Below are 18,984 nucleotides of genomic sequence, written 5' to 3'. Positions count from 1 at the left end.
CGTCCTGCTAATGAGCCGCCCAGTTGATTGGTGATTTTACGCATTCTGACCAATTGTGTGCCTGGATAGGCGGGGTTTTGACAACTCAAGCCAGGATGGATGAGTTAAGAGAGAGGAGGGGTGGGGGAAAAGGTGTCGGAAGCTCCAACCTACAGTAAGCATCACTAAGATCGCTCTTTTGAAAACATGTCAACAAAATTAAATATTAACCAATGATAGAAAGGCATTTCCCCGCTGTCCTTCTCCCTCCCCCCGCGGTCTCCATCCTTCCCGCGTCCCGGATTAAGAGTGCCCGGCCCCGGACAGAGACTCCACGGCGCACCGCAAACACCTAGAGCCGCTAAAATCTCCAAAAACGGCAGGTAACAACATACAGATATGTATATGTGCATTTGTATTAAGGTAAAATGGACGGGACCCGAACGGGATAGATTTGACATTCCCAGGCTTTGTGTGTTACTCCAGAATGGATACATTTACTTTAAACGGCTGAATTAATAATTTTAGGCATTTTTATGCTGGATATTTAGAATTATATTGTCTCTATGTACTTGCCTCACTGTCAGCAGGGGATTGTAAAGAACGGGGAGAGCCGGGCAATGGGGTCCTGCAATTCTGCTTCGAATACTGCAACACCTATTAACAATTATTCACCTTTGTACTGGTGTAAACAGCCAGATACCGAGCACAGAGGTTAAACAGCTTACAAACAAAGTTTTAAAAATACACAAATTTGAGTTTTGATTTGTTTCTGGAACGGGCGATTTTTAAGATCAAAGTTTGAGTCAGTTTAATGTACCCATATTCTCATTTTTTTTAAGTCTAAAGTTTGTAAAACCAAACATTTTCCATTTTAATTTCTTCTCACTTTAAACAGCTACCACCCCTTTGCTCCTAAAATCACCAGCTCAGAGGGGGGAAAGTCCAATATTTATGGCGGTGGGCCCCACCAGGTGGCGTAATTAGGATTTGAAATTAAGTTATTGGGAACTAAAACGCGACCTTAAATTGTAAAGCAGGTCAGTGAGGGTCTTTTTGGGGGGTGGGGGAGGGGGTAGTGTTCGCCTCTTCTACTCTGAGTTGTCCTATGTCTCTGATCCGTAGAACCAGCTCCTGGCAAAGAAAATAAGGACGTTGCCCTTTTTAATTTTACAGCCAGCGAGTTGCCCAAAACGCTTCAGCGCTTTGCGAGTCGTGGGAAAAGCCGCGCGGGACGCACCAGTGAAACGGGGAATCTGACTCTATCTTATAATGCCTATATATCTATATATATCTATACAGCCCATAACTGTAACTTGGAGTCTGTCTGTGTGAGTGTGTGTTTGTGTGTGCGCGGGTAGATAGAGCAATAGAGGGGAAAAACAGCACGAGATCGTAATTATATAGGATTGGGATTATTACTAATGTATTTGTCTATTAGGGTTCAGGGTTTGCGATGGTAAAAACGTAATCTTAAATAAACAGCCCATGAGAACATCTGAACGAGGGGGAGAGGTGAGAATTCGAGGGGAGCAACACAGCAGATTCACGGGGTGGGAAATGTAAGGTTCCTCGAAACCATCTCCTCCGATTAAGTCGGACACGGCTTGTCGAGAGCGCTTGGCGCCAGTCTGCTGACGTCCAACAATAAGCACCGTCTCCTGTCACTTTGCATTAACCAAAGAAATGTTAACAGCGCCCCTCCTCTCCCCAATCCCCCCCCCCACCCCCCCTCGAATATTCGCCGCTGAAAAAATGGAAATCAAAGCTCACCATGTTTATCGCGACCGTCTGCCGATTTCTAGTAGGGTAGAAAGCCTGAGTTCTTTTAATTAATACTTTTTACGTTTCACATATATAATAATAGGGATCGGAGTGTCCGCGAATTGCAAGCGGGGGCGAGAAGCACTTTGGTTGGATCTTGGCTCTCCCCAGCTCCTGGCCCTTTATTTCTCATCTCCCCAAGTCTCAGACCCGGGAATTTACTGACCTGAGCAGAACGATAGAGAGAAAAACACACTTACACGTCATCTACCATTTTCGTAAAAAGGAAAGTTTTACAATTGTTAATTTTTGTTATTTCCCGAGATTTCCACATCTGCCCTTTTTCAATTAGAAAATGTGAGCGTTTGCACTTCTCCAGACAACCGTCCTGGACTGAAAGATTGAATATTTAAAAACCCAAACTTCATTAACACTTCTAATAGAGTACAATATTTTTGCAAACCCATCAGTTTAATGTTTCATATTCAACGTGATTTTTCCCAGTCAGACATCAGGAAACTGAATACAGAGGCGGTGTCAAGAAGACCAAAGTATTTTCCTAGGCAGGTTTATCTGCGCTGTTCCCCGTGTATATTATTATAATTCTGGGATGTAGGGAAATTATACAATTTGTGGATAAATAAATTCCCATCCCCGGATTTAGAATCTGTGATCTGTTAATAAAATATGTTGCACTGAACCGGATTGATACCACGTATCTCAGCCCCGTCAGTGTGCCAAGGAGAGATAGTCATCTGGGTCTGTATCGAACAAGGTGCGATTTGCCTTTGTCTTAAGTCTCTATATCTGTTGACGAGATAGTGTCACTGGCGCCGGGCAGCTCAAATACCTGCAACAATAAAACGGCAATCTCTCCCCATTTATACTGGGCCTTTGTCTTCGAGACTGCCCTGTATTCACTTCTCTATTTTAAATCAAAATGTTTAATCAAAAAATATCCAGGTACTTTTTTTGGTGATTTACTGGCCCAGTCCCGTGAGATAACTAAGCAGTCTTTAACCGCCCCCGCCCTTCCAACCACCTCTCCCTCTACACACTCACTTACTAAGCAGTCAGGAGGGAGGACGGGTCCCAACGCGAGGCGTTTTTATTCAAGGCAATTGCACTCTCACCTAAAACTGATCACAGTGTGTGAGGTCTGGCCAGAGCTAGTACGCCAGACCTCGCCAGACACGAGAGAACTTGGTAGTTCTACCACCCAATACAGGGTGTTTTTTTCACACGGGCATGTCCTTCTCACCATGTTCAGACAAAGTCTGTTTCAAAGCTTCACATAAGCAACGTAATGCAGATAGAAAGGCTGTAAAAAGTGTGTGTTTGAAAACAAACAGAAAATCAGTGTAGAGCAGGGAGATGTTGCAAAATGTGACCCTGCATCTACAGAAGTTAATACTATTGATGGGAAGTTGAAAGCACTCGGATTAAATGCACGATTTCTCCGGGTATTAATAAGCCATCATTTGGGGATTTTTTCCGTAAATCTTTTATTAACCAATAAGTCATTTACTGGGGAGGCTTCTCCACGCAAAGATCCGTTCAGGGGTGTTCGGTCAAATCCATTCAACAAAAATATCAACCACCAGCCATGCACGGAGGCTGGTTTGAAAGTGACTTGTAATTTAAATCCAAATTTCTATCATAACGGATATATAAATATCTCAGGGTTAAACGGAGAGATACAATTAAAACCACTAATTCATAAAACGCAATTTAAAACGCACTTTTGTTATTTTTCCAAGAAACCACAAACACACACATACAACTCACGCTAATAAAGATTCCGGGGCGAGGCCGAGCGGCTGCAGAGGTTGGGTGAAGCTGACGGATTGGGGGCGATTACCGTTCACAATTAACCGCCAACTTGGCACGGTCTGGTTGTTAAGCGCCAGAACAGGATGATTCAGGAACCGTGTTTACAGTATTTAACCTTTGTGGCCGGTGGGAGTTCGAGACATCAGGTCCAAAACACACCAGAAGGCCAGGTTGTTTATAATATAAACGTGTTCTCTGGGTCAGCCTCACTGTTTGGAGGTCACGCTTTGGTTACTATGGATCTGTTAACCTGGCACATTTGGAGAGCAATATTGCATTTTCCCTTTAAGATACAACCGTTCTCAGAAAGGTTATATATACACACACACCTTTTAAAGTGGTGTGTTTAAGGTAAATCAGTTTAACAGATTTTAGTTGCATGTCAATGGACACTCTGACTGATAAGAGCATCGAGATTATTGTGCAGGTCTCGCTGTATTCTTTGAGTTATGCATTTATTTAATTGCACAAGTTTTATTTATTTGAAAACACAACCCAGACTTTTAAACACACCCGTGTATCAACCAGTTTGTTCACACTTGACTCTCTGCTCCTTTTTAAAAAATCTCCTTCACTTTATATCCTCAGCATCCGGCGCATTGCAGAAATTATACAATGATTTCAACTCGACAGATGCATAATAAATAATCACAGAACACGCCAAACACTCCAGCTTAATATACCCACATTAACCAATAGATATGATAAATGTACACAGCTACATACATATTGCGGGCACAAATGTGTACGTGTATATCAGACACATTCATTTATTAATATATATTTACATTTATGGTAGAAACGGTCCCGTTCTCTGGGCAAGTCTCACTATATGGAGGTCACTTTGGTTACTGTGGGCATATTAAGCTGGCAAGTGTGGTGTGTGTTTGGAGAGCGAGACTGTATTTTCCCTTTAAGACCCAACCTCTCTGAATCTCGGTGTAGAACAGATACTATCGCTTTTTCGGTAAGGGGAAATGTGAATTAAAAATTACAAATTTCTTTGCATTTCCTATACAAAAAACTGTCTAGAGTTTGTGGATTTGTATTATTGTTTTGTAAAATAAATGCAGGGAACAAACGGGGATGTTGAATCGCAGACTCGGCATTCAAAGGGTTCTTTAGTAACAAGCCCGTGTTTAAAACCCCGGTGGAATTATTTTAACTGAGAATTTAAGTCACCAAAATAGATGGACGGGAGCTGTAAAAAGTTCCTGATTATATTCCTGTTTCAGTCCTTACTCTAGCTCAATTTAACCTTTTGTGCTTTTATTATCTCTGCACATTGCCGTCTGAATTTAAACTTCCAACTGACATTAAAATAGTTAGAAAGCTTGAATAATTAAAATGTGTGTGCTGTTTGTGTGTATATGTTTAAGTGTCTGTGTCTTTTGTGAGTGTGTGCTGTGGGTGTTGTGTGAGTGTGAATGTATTGTGTGTTTGTGTGTGTTGTGAGATTGAGTGTTTGTTGTGTGTGTTTGTGAGTGAGTATGTGTGTTGTGTGTTTGTGTCATTTTGTCTTTTGTCTTATTTTTTGTCTTATAATACTCCTGTGAAGCGCCTTGGGACGTTTTACTACGTTAAAGGTGCTATATAAATACAAGTTGTTGTTGTGTGAGTGTGTGTTTGTGAGTGTGATTATGTGTTGTGTGAGAGATTGAGTGTGTGTTGTGTATGTGTATGAGAGTGAGTGTGTTTGAGTTTGTATTAGTGTGTGTGAGAGAGAGATTGAATGTGTGTTGTGTGAGTTTGTGTGTTTGTGTGAGAGTGTGTATTTGTGTGTGTGTTTGTGAGTGTGTTTGTGTGAGTGTGTGTTTGTGTGTGTGTGAGTGTGTGTTTGTGTGTGAGTGAGTGTGTGTGTGTGTGTGTGTGAGTGTGTGTTTGTGTGTGTGTGAGTGTGTGTTTGTGTGTGTGAGTGAGTGTGTGTGTGAGTGTGTGTTTCTGTGAGTGTGTTTCTGTGTGTGAGTGTGTTTGTGTGAGTGTGTGTTTGTGTGTGTGAGTGAGTGTGTGTTTGTGTGTGAGTGTGTGTTTGTGTTTGTGTGAGTGTGTGTTTGTGTGTGAGTGTGTTTGTGTGAGTGTGTGTTTGTGTGTATGAGTGCGCTTGTGTGTGTGTTTGTGTGAGTATGTGTTTGTGTGAGTGAGTGTGTGTTTGTGTGTGAGTGTGTGTGAGTGTGTGTGTTTGTGTGTGTGTGTGTTTGTGTGAGTGTGTTTGTGTGAGTGTGTGTTTGTGTGAGTGTTTGTGTGTGTTTGTGTGAGTATGTGTTTGTGTGTGTGAGTGAGTGTGTGTTTGTGTGTGTGAGTGTGTTTGTGTGTGTGAGTGAGTGTGTGTTTGTGTGTGTGTGTTTGTATGTGTGAGTGAGTGTGTTTGTGTGTGTGTGTTTGTATGTGTGAGTGTGTTTGTGTGTGTATTTGTGTGTTTGTGTGTGTGAGCGAGTGTGTGTTTGTGTGTGTGAGTGACTGTGTGTTTGTGTGTGTGTTTGTGTGTTTGTGTGTGTGCGTGAGTGTGTGTTTGTGTGTGTGCATGAGAGTGTGTTTGTGCATATATAAGTGTGAGTGTATGCAATGGAAGTGGAGCCACAAAAGGAATCCAAACTCCAATATTATAACGGATTAATGTACATCTGTGGTTCAGTTCAGGAGATAAGGGAGCCTGGGAGGCTCATTTCCACACCAGGGCCTACTTCCTCAGAACACGACAGTGTCTCTCATAATTTCTTGTTATAAATTATATTTTATCTTGTGTATCCTCTCATCCATGTACCTATTTCCCTCTGTTCTTATTCATATTTCCTCCTAATCCTTCTGCCTTTATTAGGCCGATGTCTCTCACCCTGTCATTTAATGTTCACTCCATTCTTTCATCATTTTTCACAATCATGATTATTTTTACAGTCCCCCACACAGAGAGAGATATACAAGTCCTATCGTGAAACTTATCCTTTCTTTACCCCATTCCTTCCTTTCCTCTCTTCCACTCCTTCCTGACACCCATTTTCATTTTCTCCTTTCCCCCCACATCTCTGCCTATTTTTAGCAGAGACACGAGCCGTGGCGCCAGGCAGTTTAAGACCTGTCAAACTCCTTCATATTTTGTCATGTCAAATGTACACTGTACAATGCAAAACCAGCAATTTTGCTTGCCTTTCCCCCGTGTTCTGGGAAGGCAGTGGCTGCGATTATTTCTGCCCCGTCCTTAGTGTCTGTACTTTGAGTCAGGAGTACTGCTGGTGTCCAGTCCAGTTAGAAAATTAACTGATCGATGGATCCTGAAAATCATGAACCGCGGTTCAGTGTGAAGTTCGCTTTCTCCCTCCCTGTCCCGTATGCCTCTCTGTGCCCCTATCTGTCCCCCCTCTCTGTGTCTCTATCCCCCCTCTGTGTCTCTATCTATCCCCAATCTCTGTGTCTCTATCTATCCCCCTCTCTGTGTCTCTATCCCCCTCTCTGTGTCTCTATCCCCTTCTCTGTGTCCCTATCTGTCCACCCTCTCTGTGTCTCTATCCCTCTCTCTATCCCTGTCTCTATCCCTCTATCTATCCCTCTCTCTGTGTCTCTATCCCCCTCTGTGTGTCTCTATCTATCCCTCTCTCTGTGTCTCTATCCCTCTCTCTCTGTCTCTATCCCTCTCTCTGTGTCTCTATCCCTCTCTCTGTGTCTCTACCCCTCTCTCTGTTTCTCTATCCCTCTCTCTGTCTCTATCTATCCCTCTCTCTGTGTCTCTATCTATTCCTCTCTCTGTGTCTCTATCCCCCTCTCTGTGTCTCTATCCCTCTCTCTGTGCCTCTATCCCTCTCTCTGTGTCTCTATCTCACTCTCTGTGTCTCTCTCCCTCTCTCTGTGTCTCTCTCCCTCTCTCTGTGTCTCTAACTCACTCTCTGTGTCTCTATCCCTCTCTCTGTGTCTCTATCCCTCTCTCTGTGTCTCTATCCCTCTCTCTGTGTCTCTATCCCTCTCTCTGTGTCTCTATCTCACTCTCTGTGTCTCTATCCCTCTCTCTGTGTCTCTATCCCTCTCTCTGTGTCTCTATCCCTCTCTCTGTGTCTTCATCTCCCTCTCTGTGTCTCTATCCCTCTCTCTGTGTCTCTATCCCTCCTTCTGTGTCTCTATCTATCCCGCTCTCTGTGTCTCTATCCCTCTCTCTCTGTCTCTCTCTATCCATCTCTCTGTGTCTCTATCCCTCTCTCTGTGTCTCTATCCCTCTCTCTGTGTCTCTATCCCTCTCTCTGTGTCTCTATCTCTCTCTCTGTGTCTCTATCCCTCGCTCTGTGTCTCTATCTCCCTCTCTGTGTCTCTATCTATCCCTCTCTCTTTGTCTCTATCCCTCGCTCTGTGTCTCTATCCCCCTCTCTGTGTCTCTATCCCTCTCTTTGTGTCTCTATCCCTCTCTCTGTGTCTCTATCCCTCTCTCTGTGTCTCTATCCCTCTCTCTGTGTCTCCATCTATCCCTCTCTCTGTGTCTCTATCTCTCCCTCTGTGTCTCTATCTATCCCTCTCTCTGTGTCTCTATCCCTCTCTCTGTGTCTCTATCCCTCTCTCTGTGTCTCTATCCCTCTCTCTGTGTCTCTATCCCTCTCTCTGTGTCTCTATCTCTCTCTCTCTGTCTCTATCTATCCCTCTCTCTGTGTCTCTTTCTATCCTTCTCGCTGTGTGTCTCTCTCTCTCTCTCTGTCTCAATCTATCCCTCTCTCTGTGTCGCTATCCCTCTCTCTGTGTCTCTATCACTCTCTCTGTGTCTTTATCCCTCTCAATTCAATTCAATTCAAATCGCTTTATTGGCATGATGACAAGGTACATCTAATGTTGCCAAAGCATCGAAAAACATTTATGGTTGAACACATAAACGCAGATCTATCCATAAAGTGTATAAACAGATATATCCCTGAGTGTATAAATATACATTCATATAATTTGTATATACTCTTTTCTTATATTTACTGGTTGTCCCTCTGTTTATGGCTAGCTGTAACATAGTGTGCCGCTAAGGTTACACAATTTCTCTGTTCCCCTAGTAGGTATGGGAGTTTTTGGTCGTCACTCAAATTTCTGAATTCAGGGCATATTTTTGTGAATTTTGGGTAGAAATTCTCCCTGATGCCCTGATATTTTCCACAAGCTGTGAGGAAGTGCATCTCTGTCTCCACCATGCCCTGACTGCAGTGAGAGCATATCCTGTCCTCTCTTGGCAGCCGGGTCTTCCTGTGTCTACCTTTTTCGATGGCCAGGCTAAGTTCACTAAGTCTGTACATTGTCAAGGTTTTTCTCAGTTTGCGATCCTTTACCATGGTCAGGTATTCAGCCATGTTGTATTGTCTGTTTAGGGCCAAGTAGCAATTGAGTTTGTTTTCGGTTTTTGTTGTTTCTGCCCAATATGACAGATATTTTTCCTTTTGCTTAGTGACAATTGTGTTGGGTCGAATTCTCTGTGCTACGATGTCACTGTCCTGGGGCTGGTTATTGTTAGTAGTGTTAGTAGTTACTTCACTGAGTCCCAGGACTAGTTGACTGAGGGTAATCTTCTTTATGGTCCTCTCTTGGCATTTCAGGGCTTCGTAATGATAGCAGTGGGGGTTGCTCATTTTTAGGTGTTTCCAAAATTTGGTGGCTCTTTTTTGTCTCTATCTCTATCTATCCCTCTCTCTGTGTCTCTATCCCTCTCTCTGTGTCTCTATCTCCCAATCTGTGTCTCTATCTATCCCACTCTATGTGTCTCTATCCCTCTCTCTGTGTCTCTATCCCTCTCTCTGTGTCACTATCTCCCTCTCTCTGTGTCTCTATCTCTCTCTGTGTCTCTATCTCCCTCTCTCTGTGTCTCTATCCTTCTCTCTGTGTCTCTATCTATCCGTTCTCTCTGTCTCTATCTCCCTCTCTCTGTGTCTCTATCCCTCTCTCTGTGTCTCTATCCCTCTCTCTGTGTCTCTATCCCTCTCTCTGTGTCTCTATCTATCCCTCTCTCTGTGTCTCTATCCCTCTCTCTGTGTCTCCATCTATCCATTCCCACTGTCTCTATCTCCCTCTCTCTGTGTCTCTATCCGTCTCTCTGTGTCTCTATCCCCCTCTCTGTGTCTCTATCCCTCTCTCTGTGTCTCTATCTATCCCTCTCTCTGTGTCTCTATCCTTCTCTCTGTGTCTCTATCTATCCGTTCTCTCTGTCTCTATCTCCCTCTCTCTGTGTCTCTATCCGTCTCTCTGTGTCTCTATCCCTCTCTCTGTGTCTCTATCCCTCTCTCTGTGTCTCTATCTACCCCTCTCTCTGTGTCTCTATCCCTCTCTCTGTGTCTCTATCCCTCTCTCTGTGTCTCTCTCCCTCTCTCTGTGTCTCTATCCCTCTCTCTGTGTCTCTATCCCTCTCTCTGTGTCTCTATCCCTCTCTCTGTGTCTCTATCCCTCTCTCTGTGTCTCTATCCCTCTCTGTGTCTCTATCCCTCTCTCTGTGTCTCTATCCCTCTCTCTGTGTCTCTATCTATCCCTCTCTCTGAGTCTCTATCCCTCTCTCTGTGTCTCTATTCCTCTCTCTGTGTCTCTATCCCTCTCTCTATGTCTCTGTCCCTCTCTCTGTGTCTCTATCTATCTGTTCTCTCTGTCTCTATCTCCCTCTCTCTGTGTCTCTATCCCTCTCTCTGTGTCTCTATCCCTCTCTCTGTGTCTCTATCCCTCTCGCTGTGTCTCTATCCCTTTCTCTGTGTCTCTATCTCTCTATCTGTGCCTCTATCTCTCTCTCTGTGTCTCTATCACACTCTCTGTATCTCTATCCCTCTCTCTGTGTCTCTATCCCTCTCTCTGTGTCTCTATCCCTCTCTCTGTGTCTCTATCCCTCTCTCTGTGTCTCTATCCCTCTCTCTGTGTCTCTAGCCCTCTCTCTGTGTCTCTATCCCTCCCTCCGTGTCTCTATCCCTCTCTCTGTGTCTCTATCTCTCCCTCTCTCTGTCTGTGTCTCTATCCCTCTCTCTGTGTCTCTATCCCTCTCTCTATGTCTCTATCCCTCTCTCTGTGTCTCTATCCCTCTCTCTATGTCTCTATCCCTCTCTCTGTATCTCTATCCCTCTCTCTGTGTCTCTATCACTCTCTCTCTGTCTCTATCTATCCCTCTCTCTGTGTCTCTATCCCTCTCTCTGTGTCTCTATCTGTCCCTCTCTCTCTGTCTCTATCTCTCTCTCTGTGTCTCTATCCCTCTCACTGTGTCTCTATCCCTCTCTCTTTGTCTCTCTCCCTCTCTCTGTGTCTCTCTCTATCCCTCTCTCTGTGTGTCTATCCCTCTCTCTGTGTCTCTATCCCTCTCTCTCTGTCTCTATCCCTCTCTCTGTGTCTCTATCCCTCTCTCTGTGTCTCTATCCCTCTCTCTGTGTCTCTATCCCTCTCTCTGTGTCTCTGTCCCTCTCTCTGTGTCTCTATCCCTCTCTCTGTGTCTCTATCCCTCTGTGTCTCTATCCCTCTCTCTGTGTCTCCATCTCCCTCTCTCTGTGTCTCTATCCCTCTCTCTCTGTCTCTATCCCTCTCTGTGTGTCTCTATCCCTCTCTCTGTGTCTCTATCCCTCTCTCTGTGTGTCTCTCTCTCCCTCTCTGTGTCTCTATCCCTCTCTCTGTGTCTCTATCCCTCTCTCTGTGTGTCTCTCTCTCTCTGTCTCTATCCCTCTCTCTGTGTTTCTATCCCTCTCTCTGTGTCTCTATCCCTCTCTCTGTGCCTCTATCCCTCTCTCTCTGTCTCTATCCCTCTCTCCTTGTCTCTATCCCTCTCTCTGTACCTCTATCCCTCTCTCTGTGTCTCTATCCCTCTCTCTGTGTGTCTATCTATCCCTCTCTCTGTGTCTCTATCCCTCTCTCTGTGTCTCTATCCCTCTCTCTCTGTCTCTATCCCTCTCTCTGTGTCTCTATCCCTCTCTCTGTGTCTCTATCCCTCTCTCTGTGTCTCTATCCCTCTCTCTGTGTCTCTGTCCTTCTCTCTGTGTCTCTATCCCTCTCTCTGTGTCTCTATCCCTCTGTGTCTCTATCCCTCTCTCTGTGTCTCCATCTCCCTCTCTCTGTGTCTCTATCCCTCTCTCTCTGTCTCTATCCCTCTCTGTGTGTCTCTATCCCTCTCTCTGTGTCTCTATCCCTCTCTCTGTGTCTCTATCCCTCTCTCTGTGTCTCTCTCTCTCCCTCTCTGTGTCTCTATCCCTCTCTCTGTGTCTCTATCCCTCTCTCTGTGTCTCTCTCTCTCTCTGTCTCTATCCCTCTCTCTGTGTTTCTATCCCTCTCTCTGTGTCTCTATCCCTCTCTCTGTGCCTCTATCCCTCTCTCTCTGTCTCTATCCCTCTCTCCTTGTCTCTATCCCTCTCTCTGTACCTCTATCCCTCTCTCTGTGTCTCTATCCCTCTCTCTGTGTGTCTATCTATCCCTCTCTCTGCGTCTCTATCCCTCTCTCTGTGTCTCTATCCCTCTCTCTGTGTCTCTATACCTCTCTCTGTGTCTCTATCCCTCTCTCTGTGTCTCTATCCCTCTCTCTGTGTCTCTATCTATCCCTCTCTCTGTGTCTCTATCCCTCTCTCTGTGTCTCTATCCCTCTCTCTGAGTCTCTATCCCCCTCTCTGTGTCTCTATCCCTCTCTCTGTGTCTCTATCCCCCTCTCTGTGTCTCTATCCCTTTCTCTGTGTCTCTATCCCCCTCTCTGTGTCTCTATCCCTCTCTCTGTGTCTCTGTCCCTCTCTCTGTGTCTCTATCTATCCCTCTCTCTGTGTCTCTATCCCTCTCTCTGTGTCTCTATCCCTCTCTCTGTGTCTCTATCCCCCTCTCTGTGTCTCTATCCCTCTCTCTGTGTCTCTGTCCCTCTCTCTGTGTCTCTATCCCTCTCTCTGTGTCTCTATCCCTCTATCTGTGTCGCTATCCCTCTCTCTGTGTCTCTATCCCTCTCTGTGTGTCTCTATCCCTCTCTCTGTGTCTCTATCCCTCTTTCTGTGTCTCTATCCCTCTCTCTGCGTCTCGCTCTCTCTCTGTCTCTATCCCTCTCTCCTGGTCTCTATCCCTCTCTCTGTACCCCTATCCCTCTCTCTGTGTCTCTATCTATCCCTCTCTCTGTGTCTCTATCCCTCTCTCTGTGTCTCTATCTATCCCTCTCTCTGTGTCTCTATCCCTCTCTCTGTTTCTATCTCCCTCTCTCTGTGTCTCTATCCCTCTCTCTGTGTCTCTATCCCTCTCTCTGTGTCTCTATCCCTCTCTCTGTGTCTCTATCTCCCTCTCTCTGTCTCTATCCCTCTCTCTGTGTCTCTATCCTCCTCTCTGTGTCTCTATCCCTCTCTCCTTGTCTCTATCCCTCTCTCTGTACCTCTATCCCTCTCTCTGTGTCTCTATCCCTCTCTCTGTGTCGCTATCTATCCCTCTCTCTGTGTCTCTATCCCTCTCTCTGTTTCTATCTCCCTCTCTCTGTGTCTCCATCCCTCTGTGTCTCTATCCCTCTCTCTGTGTCTCTATCCCTCTCGCTGTGTCTCTATCCCTCTCTCTGTGACTCTATCCCTCTCTCTGTTTCTATCTCCCTCTCTCTGTGTCTCTATCCCTCTCTCTGTGTCTCTATCCCCCTCTCTGTGTCTCTATCCCTCTCTCTGTGTCTCTGTCCCTCTCTCTCTGTCTCTATCCCTCTATCTGTGTCTCTATCCCTCTCTCTGTGTCTCTATCCCTCTCACTGTGTCTCTATCCCTCTCTCTGTGTCTCTATCCCTCTCTCTGTGTCTCTATCCCTCTCTCTGTGTCTCTATCCCTCTCTCTGTGTCTCTATCCCTCTCTCTGTATCTCTATCCCTCTCTCTGTGTCTCTATCCCTCTCTCTGTGTCACTATCCCTCTCTCTGTGTCTCTATCTCCCACTCTCTGTGTCTCTATCCCTCTCTCTGTGTCTCTATCCCTCTCTCCTTGTCTCTATCCCTCTCTCTGTACCTCTATCCCTCTCTCTGTGTCTCTATCTATCCCTCTCTCTGTGTCTCTATCCCTCTCTCTGTGTCTCTATCTATCCCTCTCTCTGTGTCTCTATCCCTCTCTCTGTTTCTATCTCCCTCTCTCTGTGTCTCTATCCCTCTCTCTGTGTCTCTATCTCCCTCTCTCTGTGTCTCTATCCCTCTCTCTGTGTCTCTATCCCTCTCTCTGTCTCTATCCCTCTCTCTGTGTCTCTATCCTCCTCTCTGTGTCTCTATCCCTCTCTCTGTGTCTCTATCCCTCTCTCTGTGTCTCTATCCCTCACTCTGTGTCTCTATCCCTCTGTGTCTCTATCCCTCTCTCTCTGTCTCTGTCCCTCTCTCTGTGTCTCTATCCCTCTCTCTGTGTCTCTATCCCTCTCTCTGTGTCTCTATCCCTCTCTCTGTGTCTCTATCCCTCTCTCTGTGTCTCTATCCCCCTCTCTGTCTCTATCCCTCTCTCTGTGTCTCTATCCCTCTCTCTGTGTCTCTATCCCCCTCTCTGTCTCTATCCCTCCCTCTGTGTCTCTATCCCTCTCTCTGTGTCTCTATCCCTCTATCTGTGTCTCTATCCCTCTCTCTGTGTCTCTATCCCTCTCTCTGTGTTTCTATCCCGCTCACTGTGTCTCTATCCCTCTCTCTGTGTCTCTATCCCTCTCTCTGTGTCTCTATCCCTCTCTCTGTGTCTCTATCCCTCTCTCTGTGTCTCTATCCCTCTCTCCGTGTCTCTATCCCTCTCCCTGTGTCTCTATCTCTCCCTCTCTCTCTGTCTCTATCCCTCTGTCAGTGTCTCTATCCCTCTCTCTGTTTCTCTATCCCTCTCTCTATGTCTCTATCCCTCTCTCTATGTCTCTATCCCTCTCTCTGTGTCTCTATCCCTCTCTCTCTGTCTCTATCTGTCCCTCTCTCTGTGTCTCTATCCCCCTCTCTGTGTCTCTATCCCTCCCTCTGTGTCTCTATCCCTCTGTGTCTTTATCCCTCTCTCTGTGTCTCTATCCCTCTCTCTGTGTCTCTATCCCTCTCTCTGTGTCTCTATCCCTCTCTCTGTGTCTCTATCCCTCTCTCTGTCTCTATCCCTTTCTCCGTGTCTCCATCCCTCTCTCTGTGTCTCTATCCCTCTCTCTGTGTCTCTATCCACCTCTCTGTGTCTCTATCCCCCTCTCTGTGTCTCTATCCCCCTCTCTGTGTCTCTATCCCTCTCTCTGTGTCTCTATGCCTCTCTATGTGTCTCTATCCCTCTCTCTGTGTCTCTATCTCTCTGTGTGTGTCTCTATCCCTCTCTCTGTGTCTCTATCCCTCTCTCTGTGTCTCTATCTATCTCTCTGTGTCTCTCTCTCTCTGTGTCTCTATCCCTCTCTCTGTGTCTCTATCCCTCTCTCTGTGTCTCTATCCCGCTCTCTGTGTCTCTATCCCGCTCTCTGTGTCTCTATCCCCCTCTCTGTCTCTGTCCCTCCCTCTGTGTCTCTATCCCTCTCTCTGTGTCTCTATCCCTCTCTCTGTGTCTCTATCCCTCTCTCTGTGTCTCTATCCCTCTCTCTGTGTCTCTATCCCTCTATCTGTGTCTCTATCCCTCTCTCTGTGTCTCTATCCCTCTCTCTCTGTGTCTCTATCCCTCTCTCTGTGTCTCTATCCCTCTCTCTGTGTCTCTATCCCTCTCTCTGTGTCTCTATCCCTCTCTCCGTGTCTCTATCCCTCTCCCTGTGTCTCTATCTCTCCCTCTCTCTCTGTCTCTATCCCTCTGTCAGTGTCTCTATCCCTCTCTCTGTGTCTCTATCCCTCTCTCTATGTCTCTATCCCTCTCTCTGTGTCTCTATCCCTCTCTCTATGTCTCTATCCCTCTCTCGGTATCTCAATCCCTCTCTCTCTGTCTCTATCCCTCTCTCTCTGTCTCTATCTGTCCCTCTCTCTGTGTCTCTATCCCCCTCTCTGTGTATGTATCCCTCCCTCAGTGTCTCTATCCCTCTGTGTCTTTATCCGTCTCTCTGTGTCTCTATCCCTCTCTCTGTGTCTCTATCCCTCTCTCTGTGTCTCTATCCCTCTCTCTGTCTCTATCCCTTTCTCCGTGTCTCCATCCCCCTCTCTGTGTCTCTATCCCTGTCTCTGTGTCTCTATCTCCCTCTCTCTGTGTCTCTATCCCACTCTCTGTGTCTCTGTCCCTCTCTCTGTGTCTCTATCCCTCTCTATGTGTCTCTATCTCTCTGTGTGTGTCTCTATCCCTCTCTCTGTGTCTCTATCCCTCTCTGTGTGTCTCTATCTATCTCTCTGTGTCTCTCTCTCTCTGTGTCTCTATCCCTCTCTCTGTGGCTCTATCCCTCTCTCTGTGTCTCTATCCCTCTCTCTGTGTCTCTATCTCCCTCTCTCTGTGTCTCTATCCCTCTCTCTGTGTCTCTATCCCACTCTCTGTGTCTCTATCCCTCTCTCTGTGTCTCTATCCCACTCTCTGTGTCTCTATCCCTCTCTCTGTGTCTCTATCCCTCTCTCTGTGTGTCTATCCCTCTCTCTGTGTCTCTATCCCTCTCTCTGTGTCTCTCTCCCTCTCTCTGTGTCTCTATCCCTCTCTCTATGTCTCTATCCCTCTCTCTGTGTCTCTATCCCTCTCTCTATGTCTCTATCCCTCTCTCTGTGTCTCTATCTCTCTCTCTGTGTCTCTATCCCTCTCTCTGTGTCTCTATCCCTCTCTCTATGTCTCTATCCCTCTCTCTGTGTCTCTCTCTCTCTCTCTATGTCTCTATCCCTCTCTCTGTGTCTCTATCCCTCTCTCTGTGTCTCTATCCCTCTCTCTGTGTCTCTATCCCTCTCTCTGTATCTCTATCCCTCTCTCTGTGTCTCTATCCCTCTCCCTGTGTCTCTATCCCTCTCTCTGTACCTCTATCCCTCTCTCTGTGTCTCTATCCCTCTCTCTGTGTCTCTATCTATCCCTCTCTCTGTGTTTCTATCCCTCTCTCTGTTTCTATCTCCCTCTCTCTGTCTCTCTATCCCTCTCTCTGTGTCTCTATCCCTCTCTCTGTCTCTCTATCCCTCTCTCTGTGTCTCTATCTCCCTCTCTGTGTCTCTATCGCTCTCTCTGTGTCTCTCTCCCTCTCTCTGTCTCTATCCCTCTCTCTGTGTCTCTATCCCTCTCTCTGTACTCTATCCCTCTCTCTGTGTCTCTATCCCTCTCTCTGTGTCTCTATCCCTCTCTCTGTGTCCCTATCCCTCTCTCTGTTTCTCTATCTCTCCCTCTCTCTGTGTCTCTATCCCTCTCTCTGTGTCTCTATCCCTCTCTCTGTGTCCCTATCCCTCTCTCTGTTTCTCTATCTCTCCCTCTCTCTCTGTCTCTATCCCTCTCTCTGTGTCTCTATCCCTCTCTCTGTGTCTCTATCCCTCTCTCTGTGCCTCTATCGCTCTCTCTGTGTCTCTATGCCTCTCTCTGTGTGTCTATCCCTCTCTCTTTGTCTCTACCCCCCTCTCTGTGTCTCTGTCCCTCTCTCTGTGTTTCCGTCCCCCTCTCTGTCTCTATCACTCTCTCTGTGTCTCTATGCCTCTCTCTGTGTCTCTATCCCTCTCTCTGTGTCTCTAACCCTCTCCCTGTGTCTCTATCCCTCTCTCTGTGTCTCTATCCCTCTCTCTGTGTCTCTATCCCTCTCTCTCTGTCACTATCTCCCTCTGTTTGTCTCTACCCCTCTCTCTGTGTCTCTATCCCTCTCTCTGTGTCTCTATCCCTCTCTCTATGTCTCTATCCCTCTCTCTGTGTCTCTATCCCTCTCTCTGTGTCTCTATCCCTCGCTCCGTGTCTCTATCTCCCTCTCTCTGTGTCTCTATCCCTCTCTCTGTATCTCTATCCCTCTCTCCGTGTCTCTATCCCTCTCTCTGTGTCTCTATCCCTCTCTCTGTGTCTCTATCCCTCTCTCTGTGTCTCTATCCCCCACTCTGTGTCTCTATCCCTCTCTCTGTGTCTCTATCCCTCTCTCTGTGTCTCTATCCCTCTCTCTGTGTCTCTATCCCTCTCTCTTTGTCTCTATCCCTCTCTCTGTGTCTCTATCCCTCTCTCTGTGTCTCTATCCCTCTCTCTGTGTCTCTATCTATCCCTCTCTCTGTGTCTCTATCCCTTTCTCTGTGTCTCTATCCCTCTCTCTGTGTCTCTATCCCTCTCTCTGTGTCTCTATCCCTCTCTCTGTGTCTCTATCCCTCTCTTGGTGTCTCTATCCCTCTCTCTGTGTCTCTATCCCTCTCTCTCTGTCTCTATCCCTCTCTCTGTGTCTCTATCCCTCTCTCTGTGTCTCTATCTCTCTCTCTGTTTTTCTCTCTCTCTGTCTGTGTCTCTATCCCTCTCTCTGTGTCTCTATCCATCTCTCTGTGTCTCTATCCCTCTCTCTGTGTCTCAATCTATCCCTCTCTCTGTGTCTCTATCCCTCTCTGTGTCTCTATCCCTCTCTCTGTGTCTCTATCCCTCTCTCTGTGTCTCTATCCCTCTCTCTGTGTCTCTATCCCCCTCTCTCTGTCTCTATCCCTCTCCCTGTGTCTCTATCCCTCGCTCTGTGTCTCTATCCCTCTCTCTGTGTCTCTATCCCTCTCTCTGTGTCTCTATCCCTCTCTCTGTGTCTCTATCCCCCTCTCTCTGTCTCGATCTCTCCCTCTGTCTGTGTCTCTATCCCTCTGTCTGTGTCTCTATCCCTCTCTCTGTGTCTCTATCCCTCTCTCTGTGTCTCTATCCCTCTCTCTGTGTCTCTATCCCTCTCTCTGTTTCTCTATCCCCCTCTCTCTGTCTCGATCTCTCCCTCTCTCTGTGTCTCTATCCCTCTGTCTGTGTCTCTATCCCTCTCTCTCTGTCTCGATCTCTCCCCCTCTCTGTGTCCTTTTCTCCCCTCCTCTCTCTATCTGTCCTTCTCTCCCCCTTTCTCTCTGCCCTTATTTCTCCACGGCCTTCTTTGTCCGTCTCTCTCGCCCCCTCTCCTCACTTCTCCAAACGGTGAATCAATCTTTAATTCAATATCCACCATCGGTTTCCCAGTTCTCAATCACATTCTTTGCGACCTCCCAATTCAGTGTAACAGAAACCTCCCAAGACGTGGCCTTGGAGTGCTGCTCCTCCATCTCTTAAAAAAAATAGCTTTGTTCAAAACTTTCAAATTTGCGACCTAGATATTAAATAAAACTAATAATTTGTAAACGCCCAGTAAAATCACTAGCCCGCTTTCTGAATGAACAAGTTATATTGTGGGTTGTGGGAAGCTAGATTTTCCCCAGAGGTTTTATGTTGTGAGTCCCAGGTCAGGTAAACGAGGATAGTCTTTAAAAGTAGCTCCGCACCAACCTTTCGAATGTAACTGTGATATTGGTCTTGTAATAGCCGGGAGCATGTTTAAAGTTACAGAGGTGTTCACCTCGATGTTAATGCCGGGAATCTGGGGAGATCCTCCCGCGGGATTGGCAGCTCTTGAGTTGGGGCCGATTGCCAGATGATTGTACAGCGATCGAATGCGTATCGATAAGACAGGGTCGAAGTCTCTGACTGCGG

At 46.5% G+C, this 18,984-nt stretch overlaps 1 long non-coding RNA gene across 2 annotated transcripts in view; it reads left to right on the top strand.

Annotated features, from left to right (window-relative positions):
* The first annotated feature begins 90 nt into the window (after positions 1-90).
* The window catches only part of LOC147102293 (uncharacterized), a 101,377-nt gene continuing 82,483 nt past the window's right edge, over positions 91-18,984 (top strand). For both annotated transcript variants that reach the window (XR_015073245.1, XR_015073244.1), the window contains exon 1: positions 91-362. This is a non-coding gene — a long non-coding RNA (uncharacterized LOC147102293). The remainder of the gene's footprint in view (positions 363-18,984) is intronic.

The sequence above is a fragment of the Somniosus microcephalus genome, chromosome 22, assembly GCF_052327205.1.
Source record: "Somniosus microcephalus isolate GS21.2 chromosome 22, FLI_Smic_1.0, whole genome shotgun sequence".
NCBI classification, from domain to species: domain Eukaryota; kingdom Metazoa; phylum Chordata; class Chondrichthyes; order Squaliformes; family Somniosidae; genus Somniosus; species Somniosus microcephalus.
The sequence above is the reverse complement of the archived record's forward strand: the minus strand, read 5'-3'. Positions and strand labels throughout refer to the sequence as shown.